Here is a 14867-nt window from a genome sequence, read left to right as displayed (position 1 = left end):
GCGGGTGTATCAGTTTTCGATGACCTTGCTAGAGGAGTAAATATCAAGACGAGAAAAGCTAGAAAAATCAAGCAAAAATATGAAATCAAAGATTTGTAAATCTCCCTCTAACTAAGGAACTGTTAAAACAGCGTATAGTTGAAGGCCCAACGGCTTAGAAGATATGAGAAAAAAAAATCAAATTCTATCGACAAAACAAAATATTCAAGACAGATTCTAAGAAATTTTATAGGGGAATTGGCAAAAGTAAGATAGATATAAAGGAACCACCTAAGATTGAGGAAGTGGAAGAGTTCTGGAAGAAGATATGGAGCAACGAAAAAGAATTTAAAGCTGAAGCTGACTGGATAGACCGTGTGAAAGAAAGACTGAAGTGGGAAGCAATAGGAATAGAAGAGCTAAGGTGTGTTCTTACAAAGTCTCACAAATGGAAAACCCTAGGACTAGATCGGATCCCTAGCTTCTTGTTGAATTGTTTGACAGAAGTACACGAAAATCTCGCTGTATCTTTAACTGATGTCATTTAGAACCCAGAGCGAATACGTTGCCTGGCTGACTGAAGGAACAACTACCAAAAACTGGGGACACAAAAAAATTACAGAATTACCGACCAATAACATGTTTCAATACTACCTACAAGATCCTTACATCCATAATAACCGAAAGAATGTACGCTTTTCTTGAACAAAACTCTTTCCACAAAATCAAAAGGGCTGGAAACGAAATTCTTATGGGTGCAAAGAACACTTGCTCATAAATAGAAAGGTTGTAGCAAACTGCCACATAAATGGATACTCAAGGCCCTTGAGATATACAAGATCTCTCCTGTCGTCTCAAAATCCTTACAAAATAGCACGGAATACGCAACTCCTTCTAGACCATAGTAATGGAATGAGCCAATCCAACAGCATCAACATCAAATGAGGCATCTTTCAATGTGACTCATTTTCTCCATTACTTTTTTGTAGGGCACTGATCCCACTGTTGAACAAATTGGATAACATCAGATATAGGTACAACTATTTAATAATGTAATAAACCATCTTTTTTTATATAGATGATCTGAAACTGTTTGCAAGGAATGACCAAGCACTAGAAGGGCTGTTGACAACTATTAGAGTTTAGCAATGACATTGGGATAGATTTTGGCCTCGATAAGTGTGCTAAACAACTTTTGTAAGAGGCAAGTTCAGACAAACAGCTTCCATTAAATTAGATATCAACACTACCATCAAGGAACTTGACCCACAAGAAAATTATAAAGGAAGATGGTATACATCATGCTACTATAAAGGAAAAATAAGAAAGGAGTACTATTGGAGGATAAGACTTGTACTGAAGACTGAACTCATCTCTAAAAACTGCATAGAAACCATTAACACCCTGGCGGTACCAGTAATCCAAGACTGTTTTAACATCATTAACTGGAACCCTACGGAACTCCGTCTGGACAGGAAGATTATACTTAAGGGGCAATACCTTCATGAAACTAAGCGCTAAACTCCATACAAGATAGACTGTGAACTTTATTCTATCTTTATTCTTCTATATACTGTGAATTCTCTGTCTGGATTTTCCAGCATATACATGTTGTCTTTCAGTGTATGGGGATGTTGACTCATTACCGGGGATATCCCAGAAACAAGTGTAAGACATTAATTACTTCACTTCTCACTTTTTGATTCAGATTCACCTTACTCTAATTAAATATTCTAAATGTCTTGATATGCTTGTCCTGCCTTTTGTTTTCCATTTCCTTTCTATACAAGAATGATAGATACCCCCAAAGAAGGACTAGTCAACATCATTGGCTGTTACCAATTCGCAAGTTTCACGTAAGTTTTCCTTCTAGAGTGATCTCCTTACAAGGACCAAGGGTCTCCTGCTCCCAGTAATGTGGTACACAATGCCAATATTCTCATTCTCATGATGCTCTGCTGACTGAATCTGTTGTGCCAGCCCTTTATTTAAAAACTGTTTATCCTCTATGCAACCAATGAATTGTCTGAACCCAAGTCACCGCTTTGTCGATGATTGCTGTAGGAACTACTTCTCATGAGAAATGGCAGGATTAAAACTGCGTACACAGTATTGGACAGCCGTTAATTTTCATCCGCCCTTTGACAGGATTTGCATTTTATCTTGCAGGGTGTCCAGTCACCCACCTCACTAAGCAAGCTTCGTGGCATTGCCAGTTTAGCCGCCGATGACCTGACCATGCAGCAGGTAGTACCGGGTAACATATGTCCATATCTTTTGTGTAAATTTCCCGTTTGTTCCTTTCTCGTCCTTCTGTTCAATTTTTGAATCGTATTGTCTGTACACACACAACACCCCCACTAACACACATCTGGTTATCTGGTTCCTCCAGCTTTACCGCAACGGGCCAATATGCTCTTCCATATCTCTTTGTCTTTGGCAAAGGTTGGAGTTTCAAACCAGTTTGTTCCACATCTACGCAAGTCATTTTTTAAAGTTGAATCTCCAGGTTTTCTTTGGCCTATCCCGAGGTCTCTTCCCACCAGCCGATAACCATATCATTGCAAATACTGATTTCAAATTTTGGCACATAGCGAGCAATTTCATGGGAGATAGTAGGCTGATTACATCGACCTAGTGCTCAACTGGTACTTATGAAAGGCAAAGTTGATCTCGGTGTAATTTCAACTCAGAATGTAAATACAGACGAAATGCCACTAAGCATTTTGCTCGGCATACTAACGATTCTGCCAGCTCACTGCCACAGCAACTTATAAAATATTAATAATACAGGTCATTGGTTAGTATTTTGCCTGATATTTTAATATTACACAATAAGGATCCCTGCTTCAGGAAATTTACAGAGAATAGGTGTTGATAGCTGAGAAATAAGCTATCAACTTTATGTATGAAAAGCACCATTGGGCTATGTATGACGTCATCGGACCAGACGCCCCCGCTTTGTGGGTCGTTGCGCGACGTCGACTACGGGTATACATACATATACATATATATATATATATACACACACATATATATATATATATATATATATATATATATATATATACACACACATTTGTGTTTATATATTCAAGTATGTATATATATAATAAGAGTAGAAATTAATATTATTAAATAATTGTGTGTGTGTATACTTTATACTGTATTATATACATGTGTGTAATACGTATTATCATCTTTCTTTCTTTCTTTCTTTCTTTCTTTCTTTCTTTCCTTCTATGTCTTTCTTTCTCTTTCTCTGTATATATATATATATATATATATATATATATATATATATATATATATATATATATATATATATATATATATATATATATATATATATATATAAAGTTCACACATACGTACACACTGGCATATGCACATGCATACATACATAATTACAACACAACAGATGGGCACAAATTTACAAAACGTCAGTTAATGTTTATGAAACTTTATCATAATATTTTAAATATTCACATCTGTTACATATGGTATAAGAAATAATGGTTAATAAACAGACATTTGCAGGTAAAAGGCTGATTATCACCTCGACAACTGTCGGCTTCCTGTTTTTCACAATGTAAAAAATTCTCACATGCAACTTAGTAAGAAGGAGGAATACGGAGTGTTTGCTCCTGTTTCCAAACGTTTATTGCCAATCGGATTTCTATGACCTCAACTAATAACATGTTTATGTTTAAATTTCAACGCTGGCCATTGCATACACTTGCTGTAGTTTGCTGTTTTTCTCTTTATAGTTATCTACCAATTTATATATATACGAACGAAAATATACTTGTCAGCAAACACCGATAGAATAAGTAGTAAGCTTAAAAAAATAAGTACTAGGGCCGATTTGTTTGATCAAACTCTTCAAGGTGCTATGACTGAAAAAAGTAAAAAGTTTTATATTTCAGAAATATGACCAGTTTTGTAAGGAAAAATGCCAAAACAGTTCCAATGTCTTCTGCTACATTTGTGGATGTTACTTAGGCAGCGACACAAAATCAGATTTTGTGAAGAGAGCTTACCTTACCTACTTTGGGATGAAACTGGATGATCAAAACAAAACTTGAGCACCCCATACAGAGTGTAAAACGTGTTGAAACACCGAGGCAGTGATTGATTCAAATACTTAAGGAGAAAGTTTCCAGCTTTGTCTTGTAAGAAAATTAAGGTTAATGTGTCTGAAGGGCCACAGATTAGACGGCTATGGAGAACAAAAAAAAAACAACAACAAAATAAAACAAAAAACGCATGGAATGTTTTTGCTGCACTTGTGTCTGATTTCCTGAGAAGCAGGAAGTCATTAAATTATAATGAACTTATGTAGACCCTGTTAACCAGTTTCATGCTCTGCACTGCAACATGAGTGTAAAAGTGCATTTACTTCACAGTCATCTGGAATATTTCACTGAAAATCGTAGTGCAATAAGTGATGAGCAAGGAGAAAGATTCCATCAAGACATCGTGACCATGGAGACTAGATATCAAAGCAGATGGAACACAAACATGATGGCTGACTACTGCTGGTCTCTGCAAAGACATTGTGGTGATGCAAGTTTTTCACGAAAAGCAGCAAAGAGAAAGTTCACTCTTTGAGTAGCTGAAACTCCAGTTTATAGAAATATTTATCCTTGGCTATGTAATTAAACATTTTGTATAATATCTTAGTTAAACGATAAAAAGGACTATTTGGCTTGTATTAGTTTCTTATTTCAGAATTACATTCAATGGCAAAACTGACATTTTTTGGTAAAAAAAAAAATGAACTTCTGTTTAACAAAGAACTTGATGTGATAGAAAATATCTGAGGGCATTTCTAAATCCAGAACCATCAATTTAGATGGGACTAATAAAATGCAAGACAGCTAAGAATGTTTGCGAAAATATATCTCATTATTACAATAAAATAAAGCAGTTGAGCAGCTCTATTACTTACGGACAAATAATACAATTGTGCTTACTCAGAAAATAGGCTGTAGAAAAAGAAATTGACGTGATTGAAGAAAACTGGCGGCTTTTTTTAGTACATCAAGTCCTTACATTAGAGTTGCTGGATTGACTCATGAAATTCTGCAATTCTCGGAGCTGCTTCTTATCAATGGTTTCCCGCAGTGTTAAGTGAATCCAATGAACGGATAAAGCAAAACTCAACAGAAATTACATTTAAAATTGTTCCCCTGTGTAATCCACTTAGTAGTTTTAAATATGATTGACCTCAAAGTATTTCTGATGATTTCAATTTAGGCGTCTGGGCTAAAGGTTGAGCAAACCGGTGTCGAAAGGTGTACAGCAAAACCAGCAATGAAGCTGATAGTTTGTATGCATCCATATTGTTACAGGCTCTGTACTGTTTCTGAGGAGGACAACGGTTAACAGACGAATGCTCAACGTGAAATGCTTTACAGGCTAAGTGCTACTTATTCCATACGACAACAGTAGCGAAAGTGATTTAACTCTGATGGAGTAACACAGGTAATATAATTCATCAGTGTAAGCATTGACTTGCAGTGTTGATTACAATTTTCCAGCGATTGTATTTTTTCTATCTCTAGACTTAGGGTCCTATCTACGTGGAGAGTTGTTTTGTATTCACTTAACACCGCGGAAACCATTCATAAGAAGCAGCTCCAGGAATTTCAGAACCTCAATAAGACAAAGTGCTTGATATACTAAATATAGTAGCCATCTCACCTTATTATATTAGAAAAGGATACGTGGATATTGTAGATTTAAAGATACAAATTAATATGAGTTTAAATAAAGTAATCTTGTAAATTAACGCTCGATGTGCTAGAAATAGCTGCCAAATTTTCTACAAATTACATTCCATTGTTCCTGAACGTAATTACGTTAGCGTAGTCCATGGCATATTATTTTTGGGGAGAAAATGGAATTATTTTAGTTGATCAGCAACCATCATCACTATCACCATCACTATCACCACCACCACTAACACCACTATGTTTTCAAAAAATAGGAGTAAAATATAGTAGTAAACACCAAAAGCCTGTCACCAATCATAAAAAAATCTTGCGGTATCAAATCGTTGTGCTGGATGTCAATATTATTCACCCGTGGTAAGAGAGAAAACTAGCTTAAAATTGATAGTTAGCAACACGTGACATAACTCTGTGTGACTGCCACACATACCAAATTCTATCCTCTTTCTTTTCTTTCTTTCCTTCTTTTCCTTTGGAAATTGAATTGTTTCGGCTCTGAAGAAAATATCATTGCCAAGGTTGTTTCATATATAAAATTGAACCATGAACACCCCAAAATGCATATTTGAAACAACTGTATACCTACAATAAATTAATAAATAAATAAATATTTATAAATGATAATTTCTGTCTGTTGGTCTAAACACTTCCAGAGAACGTAGATTAGTGGCTAGAGTGTTGCACTTACGATTGTGAGATCATGGTTTCGATTCCCAGACCGAGTGTTGCATTGTGTTCTTCAGCAAAACACTTCATTTCACGTTACTCTGCGATCATTTCGTCATCTGACATGTGGCAAGTCATGCACTTCTACAGGTAAAGTCTAATTGATGGAGGGACTGTGAACACAAACATTTTATCACTATAAGCAAACCGTCTGTGTGGTTGTTCAGCAAGTAATTGCAGAACCCTCATAAGTCGTCTAACGATAGGAGAGTCCGAATAATTTCTATCTATCTATCTATCTATCTATAAGGTGCAATGGATAAATTGTCACCATTTGATACTTTTAATTTTACGCATACGCATTGTTTGTTTTTCATTTTGTCGACTACACAGTATAGTAGGGTCAGTTGGGCACATCTGCAAGAAGAACAGCACTACGACGCAATTCACTCTGCCAGAAATTTGGAAATGACATGCTGTACTGCTTGGCATTCGCGTCGGAAGCTCCAATACGAATATTTCAGAATGTTTGGGTGTCAATATGAGGAGAGTACAAAGGATTCGGAAAGAGGTAGAAGAGCCTAATGATGATTACGAAGGTACGGCAGCTCGGAAAACAAACTCTGATCGTCTGATGAGAAAAGAACTCCTAATTTGTTGATGAAATACAGGCCATGATTGACAACGATCACTCCAAATCAATTATGTCCATCGCCAGGGTCATGGGAGTGTCTGAGTTTTTTATCACGCAGGTAGTGCATGAAGACATTTGGTATTCCTCATACAAGATGAGAAGGGCCAATGTTTACCCGAAGCTACCAACTCCAAGAGGAAAGAAGGCACTACGAGGCTTTTGAACAAACTCAAGCATCTCCTCCAATCGAACATGCTTTGATTTTTCTCAGACAAGAAAAATTTCTGCCAGGATCAGATGGTGAACAAACAGAAAAACCGTTGGCTTGCCGTATCCCCCAAATATGTACCGTGAGTAATAAAAATCAAACATCATGGTGTTTGGAGTGATCACTAGTGATAGCGATGTTATGCCTCCATTCATCTTCTCACACAGCCTCAGATTCAAGTCGAAGGCCTACATCAACTGTCTGGAGGAGGTAGTGTTAACCTGGGTCAAGAGGGTGGCTGCTGGAAGAACCTGTGTCTGGCAACAGGACTCTGCACCATGCCACACCACCAGGAGAACCCAGCCATGGCTGTCAGACAATTTCTGTGACCACATCACCCCTAACATCTAGCCACCTAACTCCCAGGACTGCAACCCACTTGATTGTTATGTGTGGGGCGCAGTTGAGCGAGAGACCAACAACACTCCTAGTAACACCAAAGATGAACTGACGGCAAGGATTATGGCAGTATTCACCAACTTAAACAAGGAGTCCGTCCAGAAGAGTTGCAGGAGATTCTGAAGTTGTCTGGAGGCCGTGGTTGAAGGCAATGGCGATTATATTGCAGAAGTTTACTCTTTAGTATTTCAAGATATTTTTATGTAATTTTGGTAAATCTATCTGTTAAAATGAAATGTCAGTGTTATTTTCATTTTTGCGTAATTTGTATGATAAGAAGCTTGCTTCCCAACCACATGGATCAGGTTTCAGTCCCACAGCGTGACACGTTGGGCAAGTGTCTTCAACTATAGCCTCAGGGCGACCAAAGCCTTGTGAGTGTATTTGGTAGACAGAAACTGAAAGAAGCCCGTCGTATATATATATATATATATATATATATATATATATATATATATATATATATATATATATATATATATATATATATATATATATATATATATATATATATATATATATATATATATATATATATATATATATATATATATATATATATATATATATATATATATATATATATATATATATATATATATATATATATATATATATATATATATATATTCTTTTATTATTTATCATTTTAGTTTCAGTCATTTGACTGCAGCCATGCCGGAGCACCGCCTTTAGTCGAACAGATCGACGCCAGGATTTATTCCTTGTAAGCCTAGTACTTATTCTATCTGTGTCTTTTCCCGAACCACTAAGATACGGGGACATAAACATACCAGCATCAGTTGTCAAGCGATGGTGGGGGGGGGGACAAACATACACACATATACGACGAGCTTCTTTCAGCTTCCGCCTACCAAAGCCTTGTGAGGATATAGTAGAAGAGACTTGCCCAATGTCATGTGGTTGGTAAGCAAGCTACTTACTACACAACCACATGTATATATTTATGTGTATGTGTATGCGTCTTCCCCCCACCATCGCTTGACTACTGATAGTGATGTGTTTATGTCCCCGTAACATAGCGGTTCGACAGAAGAGACCGATCAAAGAAGTACTAGGCTTACAAAGAATAAGTCCTGAGGTTGACTTCTTTGACCAAAAAACCCTTTGAGGCGGTGCTTCGGTATGGCCGTAGTCAAATAACTGAAACAAGGAAAAGAATAAAAGAATATATATATATATATATGTGTGTGTGTGTGTGTGTGTGTGTGTGTGTGTGTGTGTGTGTGTGTGTGTGTGTGAGTTTTCAGTGTATTCTCTTGAAAATATGTATCTATTAAAAAAAACTTGAGAACCTCCAACGAATACATAAATTTAAGCAACGAGAGTTTTCAGTATGTCCGCATTCTAGGAAAACCATGTCGGAATTTAAAAATAGATCACAGGACACTTAGTAAACCATTTAGGTATGCTTTACGTCTGCCTCACATCGAATAATTGTAACGTTGGTTGTCTCCCTCAGTTTGTTTTTCTCTTCTTCCTTACAAGCCTTTCTTGTTTAAATGTTATCTACTTGAAAGACAATTGACAAACAGTCTTGTTGTCAGCTACATAAATGGCGAATTAATCATTATCTTCACCAGGAAACACTGGATACCGCATTTTTATTTTAAAATTATCTTTACTCTCTTAGCTTGTCGAGTGATTCTCTACTTGCTGAAGCATTACCACATTATATATATATATATATATATGTGCGTGTGTGTGTGTGTGTGTGTGTGTGTGTGTGTGTGTGTGTGTGTGTGTGTGTGTGTGTATGTGTGTATGTGTATGTGTGTGCGTGTGCGTATATATATATATATATATATATATATATATATATATATATATATAGTTGAAATTTACTGAAAAACAATAGACGAAGACAGGTGTATGAACAAAAGGAAGGTGTATTAGTTTGAAGCTCGGGAAAGTGAGAAAGTCTTTTACTTTTCGAGCCTACGCTATTCAACAGAAAGGAATAATAGAAAATAAACTGAGAGAGAATAAAAACACTTGTGGATTTGGTGGTCAAGCATGGCGACTGGCTGGGAAAAAAGGTTTGACAGGAGAGGTAGAAAGTAGGGAAGTGGGGGTATCAATGAAGAGAAGATGGGTAGGAGCGAAGAGAAGAAGTAGGTGTCAAAGGAAGAGAAGAGAGGAAGTAGGTGTCAGATAAAGAGAGGAGAGGAGGGGAGTTGATCCCTTGTGACGCAAAGGTGCAAAGAAAGAAGATTAATTCCTGTTCACGGCGAAGGTGGGAGTCCGGATGGCCCCTGTGCAAAGAAAATCCGATCACAGACAGGTGTTATAGTGAATGACCAGTAGAACAGAAATGGCGCAAGACCGGGGTGGCATTGCCGAGTCTGGTGTTTCGGAGGTGCTTTGCGAACCGGTCAGCCAAGCTTTGTACCGTTTGACCGATGTACAGAGAAGGGCAGAAAGAGCAGGAGATGCAGTAAATGACGTTGTTAGAAGTGCAGGTAAATGAGTCGGTGATATGGTAGGGACGATGATGGGTGCCTGTGAGGATGGTGGTGTTGGAGAGGTAGGGGCAAGTGCAGCAATGTGGGTGGGAGAAGGGAAACGAGCCAGGTTGGAAGGTGGGGTTAAGGAAGAAATTGTGAACCAGGAGTTCACGCAGGTTGTGGACTCGTTTGAAGGAGGAAAGGGGTAGGTTGGTGAAGATATACGAGGTGGCGGGATTGGACCGAAGTCGCCGGAAGGCTCGGAGAATGGTGCGATGGAGAGTCAGGGTGGAGGGGTGGTAGGTGAGGGGAAGTGGGAGACGGCAACATCGGGGCGGGTTCGGCAGAGAGAGCAAAAGCCCCGTCTATAGAATGTGCTCTGGCAAGGACTGTGTGGATAGTGGTGAGGGGATATCTACGAAGGATGAAGTGGTGAGCCATGAGTTGAGACTGAGTTTCAAAGTCATGGTTGTCACTGCAGAGCTTGCGCAGACGGTGGAATTGGGAATAGGGGATGGAGACCTTGCTGTGGGTAGGGTGGGAGGAGAAGAAGTTAAGGTAAGAGTGTGAGTCGGTGTGTTTGTTGTGGATGTAAAAACAAGAACAGGGCATACATTAGAAAGACATGTAGAAGTATTGTGGAGAGATTAAATGAACAATTGTGGCAATATGATAACAAAAAAATAGTTCTCCATACTCTGTCATACACTGGGCCGACATGACATTCTCATTTTATCCAAGTACCCGAAGGACCTATCACTCACACGAATAGAGAGGTACATCCTCATAAATGAAACATCCACCTTACTAAATAGGAAATACACGTAGAAGGTCGTAATACCCCCAAACCTACAGAGTATACATATATACAGTAGGCTGTTATATAGGCATATATATATATATATATATATATATATATATATATATATATATATATATATATATATATATATATACACACACGTATATAACGGTAAAAAAATGATCAATTGATAATTAAGGGTACTAACAAGCAGTACCAGCATGCTAAATGTAGCAGTCAAAATGATCAAACCACAAATGTTCACTTAAACACAAAGGTGAAAGCGGGCAAACGAATGAATAATTCAAAACCCTGCACCAATGACGAACGTAATCGATAATTGAAAAAGCTAGAATACTCGTCTCATCGTGATTTCGAACTTTGAAAAAAACTCTTAGTTAATCTTCAGCGAGTCTTGCTGGCCCGACGGTTATAGATATTAATCATCTCACCAATGTGTACGATGACCGTTTTAAATGTCGCAGCAAATTTTAAAAAGTGTTTGTACCCTTAATTATTAAGTGATAATTTTTTTACCGTTATGTGTTTTTTACGCATTCACATAAGAATCTTGCAAACCTGATACAAAAACGAGGTATATATATATATATATATATATATATATATATATATATATATATCGCTTTTTAACTGTAGAACTCGAAGTAGATAATGCTTTAAAAACAGCATGTATATATTGGGTTAAAAACCATATCGAAGGCTGTCCGATATTCCCTATCGAAAACCAATATTCTCGTGCTAATTGATAGCTGTATTAAGGCAGTAAGCCGAGGTCGACTTTGCCTTTCATCGTTTCGGGGTTGATAAAATTTCAGGCCTTGTGCCTAAAGTAATTAGGATTATTGATAGTTATCTACTTCAACTTCTACAGTTAAAAGCAATTTATTTCACGTTCTCTCGAAGTGTTTAAACTTTTTAAAATTAAATATATTCACATACACATACATACATACATACATACATACATACATACATACATACATACATAGGGAATATTTTTTGTAGGGAATATTTTTTGTATGACTTAAATGTTTGGTCGCTGTTTAGTTACATATATAGGTGTTGGTTATAGATTTACTTATTGAATTTGTTTACCGATACTGTTGTACATAGGGTGAATGCGTTTGAAAGTTATGGTTTCTTTGGTATGTTTGTTCCCAAACAACACTTATCTTAGTAATGTTGACACCGTCGGATTGAATGGCACTACCCAGGTGCCGAAACCATAATGATATCCGTGGGGCAGCTGATGATGGAGGTATGTTGAATTGTCGGTATGGTTGATTTTGTATATGTAGAAAAGTATTATAACACATCCTTTTGACACACACACACACACACACACACACACACACCCACCCACACACCCACACACACACACATACACACACACACACACACACGCACACAAACACACACACATAAATATGTATATATATCAGCCGGTTTCTTTCAGTTTACGTTCATCAAATTCACAAACAAGACTCTAGTCTACCCGGAGCTATAGTAGAAGACACCTGCTCAAGGTGCTACGCTATGGGAGTGAATCCGGAACCATGTGGTTGGGAAGCAAACTTCTTACCACACATACATGCATACATAAATACATACATACATAAGACACACACATACATACACACACACACACACACACACACACACACACACACACACACACACACACACACACACACACACACACATATATATATATATATATATATATATATATATATATATTACTCTTTTACTAGTTTCGGCCAAGCTGGAGCACTACCGTGGTTCTTCTGATTTCTTCAGTCTAGGGTGTTTCACATTACCACTCCAGTATGTGCCTCTGTCCCAGCTGTTGGTCCATTTGGTGTATAAGGGAGTTTGATTCCGCTGTCCTCGTCTGCACTTCATGTCGAGCATGAGCCGAATGCGCAAATATACCATGAACGTATATCAGGGTAGGCTATATGAACGCTGTGCACCAAATATAGTAATCAGGTCTTGCAGTTTAATTATATAATCTGGTCGTTATTTGCTTTCAATTCAAATAAAACTCATGTAATAATACATATAGAACAAGTGGTTTGTGTGTCTCAGAGAGAAACCCCACCCGTTTGCTCGATTACCTATTTCTAGCTGAATAGACTGGAACAATAAGAAATAAAACGTTTTGGACTTGTTTTCAAGAATACAACACAACTTCCGGTCTAGGAATCTAGAATGTGAGCACGCCTCTAGATAGGAATCTAGAATGTGAGCACGCCTCTAGATAGCACGCCTCTAGTGAGCAGATCTACGATCTCGGACATTCCAACCGTGACCATCACGTCTTTACATGGGTTATGCATGATTGGGTATTACTTCAAATTGCATCCGATATTGGGGTCATGGCTCGGGAGTTCCAGGATTTTGTGGAATATGGAACCACCTCTTAGCCACTATTGTTCCCAGATCTACACCAAACCGGAGTGAAAGACCTATCAAGATACCAGTTATGCGTTAATTAGCATGTAAGTAGAGATTAACTGTGCATATGAAAATAAACGGTCCCGGACCAAATCACGGGTGACCGCTAAGCAAGGCCTGGCACCCGGTAACCGCTCTAGCCAGCGTTGCGTTGTTATCACCGGATGCAGCCTGGTGTATGTAAACTATTCGAGCAAATGTATTGAATCAATGGCGAATATCACTAGGTGCCGAGCGGATGAGCAATCAGCAAAAGCTGTCAGTAGCCAACCAGTTTAGTTAGCAAATTACTGCTATTATTTTTAATCATAGCGTACGCAAATGCAATATTCAGCTACTGAAGGACTAATATGATCTATTGGTCCAGGAAAGTCCGGATGATGATCTGAAACTACATCATACAATGTATCGCTTTTGCTTTTCCCAGAGGACCGAGAGATTTACTTACCGTTTCAAGCAATTCTTCTAACTACGTAGAGTCAGTGTCGTCGTTGTCACACGATTATCTGAAGACCATCATGAGAGAATGTTTTTCTACTGAATAAAACTTATGGCCTGTGAATGTATATATATCGATTTCTCCTCAGAACTTCAAAAATAATAAAAAATTTGTATCTTAATATTATCGTTGAAATACTATTTCTCTTGCTGTGCTGTCACATTTCATTTTGTTACAATCACAGTTAATGTCATTGTAAATTCCCATTCTACGATTTGTTTGTTGGTTTTATTTACGCTGGCCATAATTAATCTTGTTGCTAGTTTTAACTTTGCCATTTTACTTCTTTTCCTTCAATAGTGCTGCTGTTGTTGTTACTGCTGTGCTGCTGCAGTTACAACAACAACAACAACAACAACAACAACAACAACAACTACTACTACTACTACTACTACTACTACTACTACTACTACTACTACTACTACTACTTTAAATATTCTACGTATATATTAGTAAATGCACGATTGTACATCTATATATGTATGAATGTATGTATATGTGTGCGTGTATGTGTGTCCAGTCTATCTATCTATCTATCTATCTATCTATCTATCTATCTATCTATCTATCTATCTATCTATCTATCTATCTATCTAGCTAGCTAGCTAGCTAGCTAGCTAGCTACCTACCTACCTACCTACCTACCTACATACATGCCTGGTATATCATTAGTGAGACAATCTCTTTTATTAGCTCGCAGCGCACCCTATCCGGTGTCTGTGACGGAAGGGGAGATAACCACACTGAAATGGTTGCAGTCTGAGTAGGTGATACTGCTAGCTGATTTTGGTGTATTATATTATTTGTCTACAGCGATAAATTTTCTTCATGTTATACACATCAGCGCTTAGCGCTCCCACCCCGTAAAGTATACGTAAACTCCTGTAAACGATATCCCTAAATCCGAGACATTTACTGGAGGTTTTGAGAAGT

At 37.6% G+C, this 14867-nt stretch overlaps 1 long non-coding RNA gene across 1 annotated transcript in view; it reads right to left on the bottom strand.

Annotated features, from left to right (window-relative positions):
• LOC128249917 (uncharacterized) overlaps window positions 1-13977 on the bottom strand; it is a 66799-nt gene extending 52822 nt beyond the window's left edge. Inside the window, exon 1 of the long non-coding RNA XR_008266069.1 lies at window positions 13884-13977. This is a non-coding gene — a long non-coding RNA (uncharacterized LOC128249917). The remainder of the gene's footprint in view (window positions 1-13883) is intronic.
• Between the last annotated feature and the right edge of the window lie 890 nt (window positions 13978-14867).

This window comes from Octopus bimaculoides, chromosome 1 (assembly GCF_046866305.1).
Source record: "Octopus bimaculoides isolate indiv1 chromosome 1, ASM4686630v1, whole genome shotgun sequence".
NCBI classification, from domain to species: domain Eukaryota; kingdom Metazoa; phylum Mollusca; class Cephalopoda; order Octopoda; family Octopodidae; genus Octopus; species Octopus bimaculoides.
Note: the sequence above shows the minus strand (reverse complement) of the source record. Positions and strands in the feature narration are given on the sequence as shown.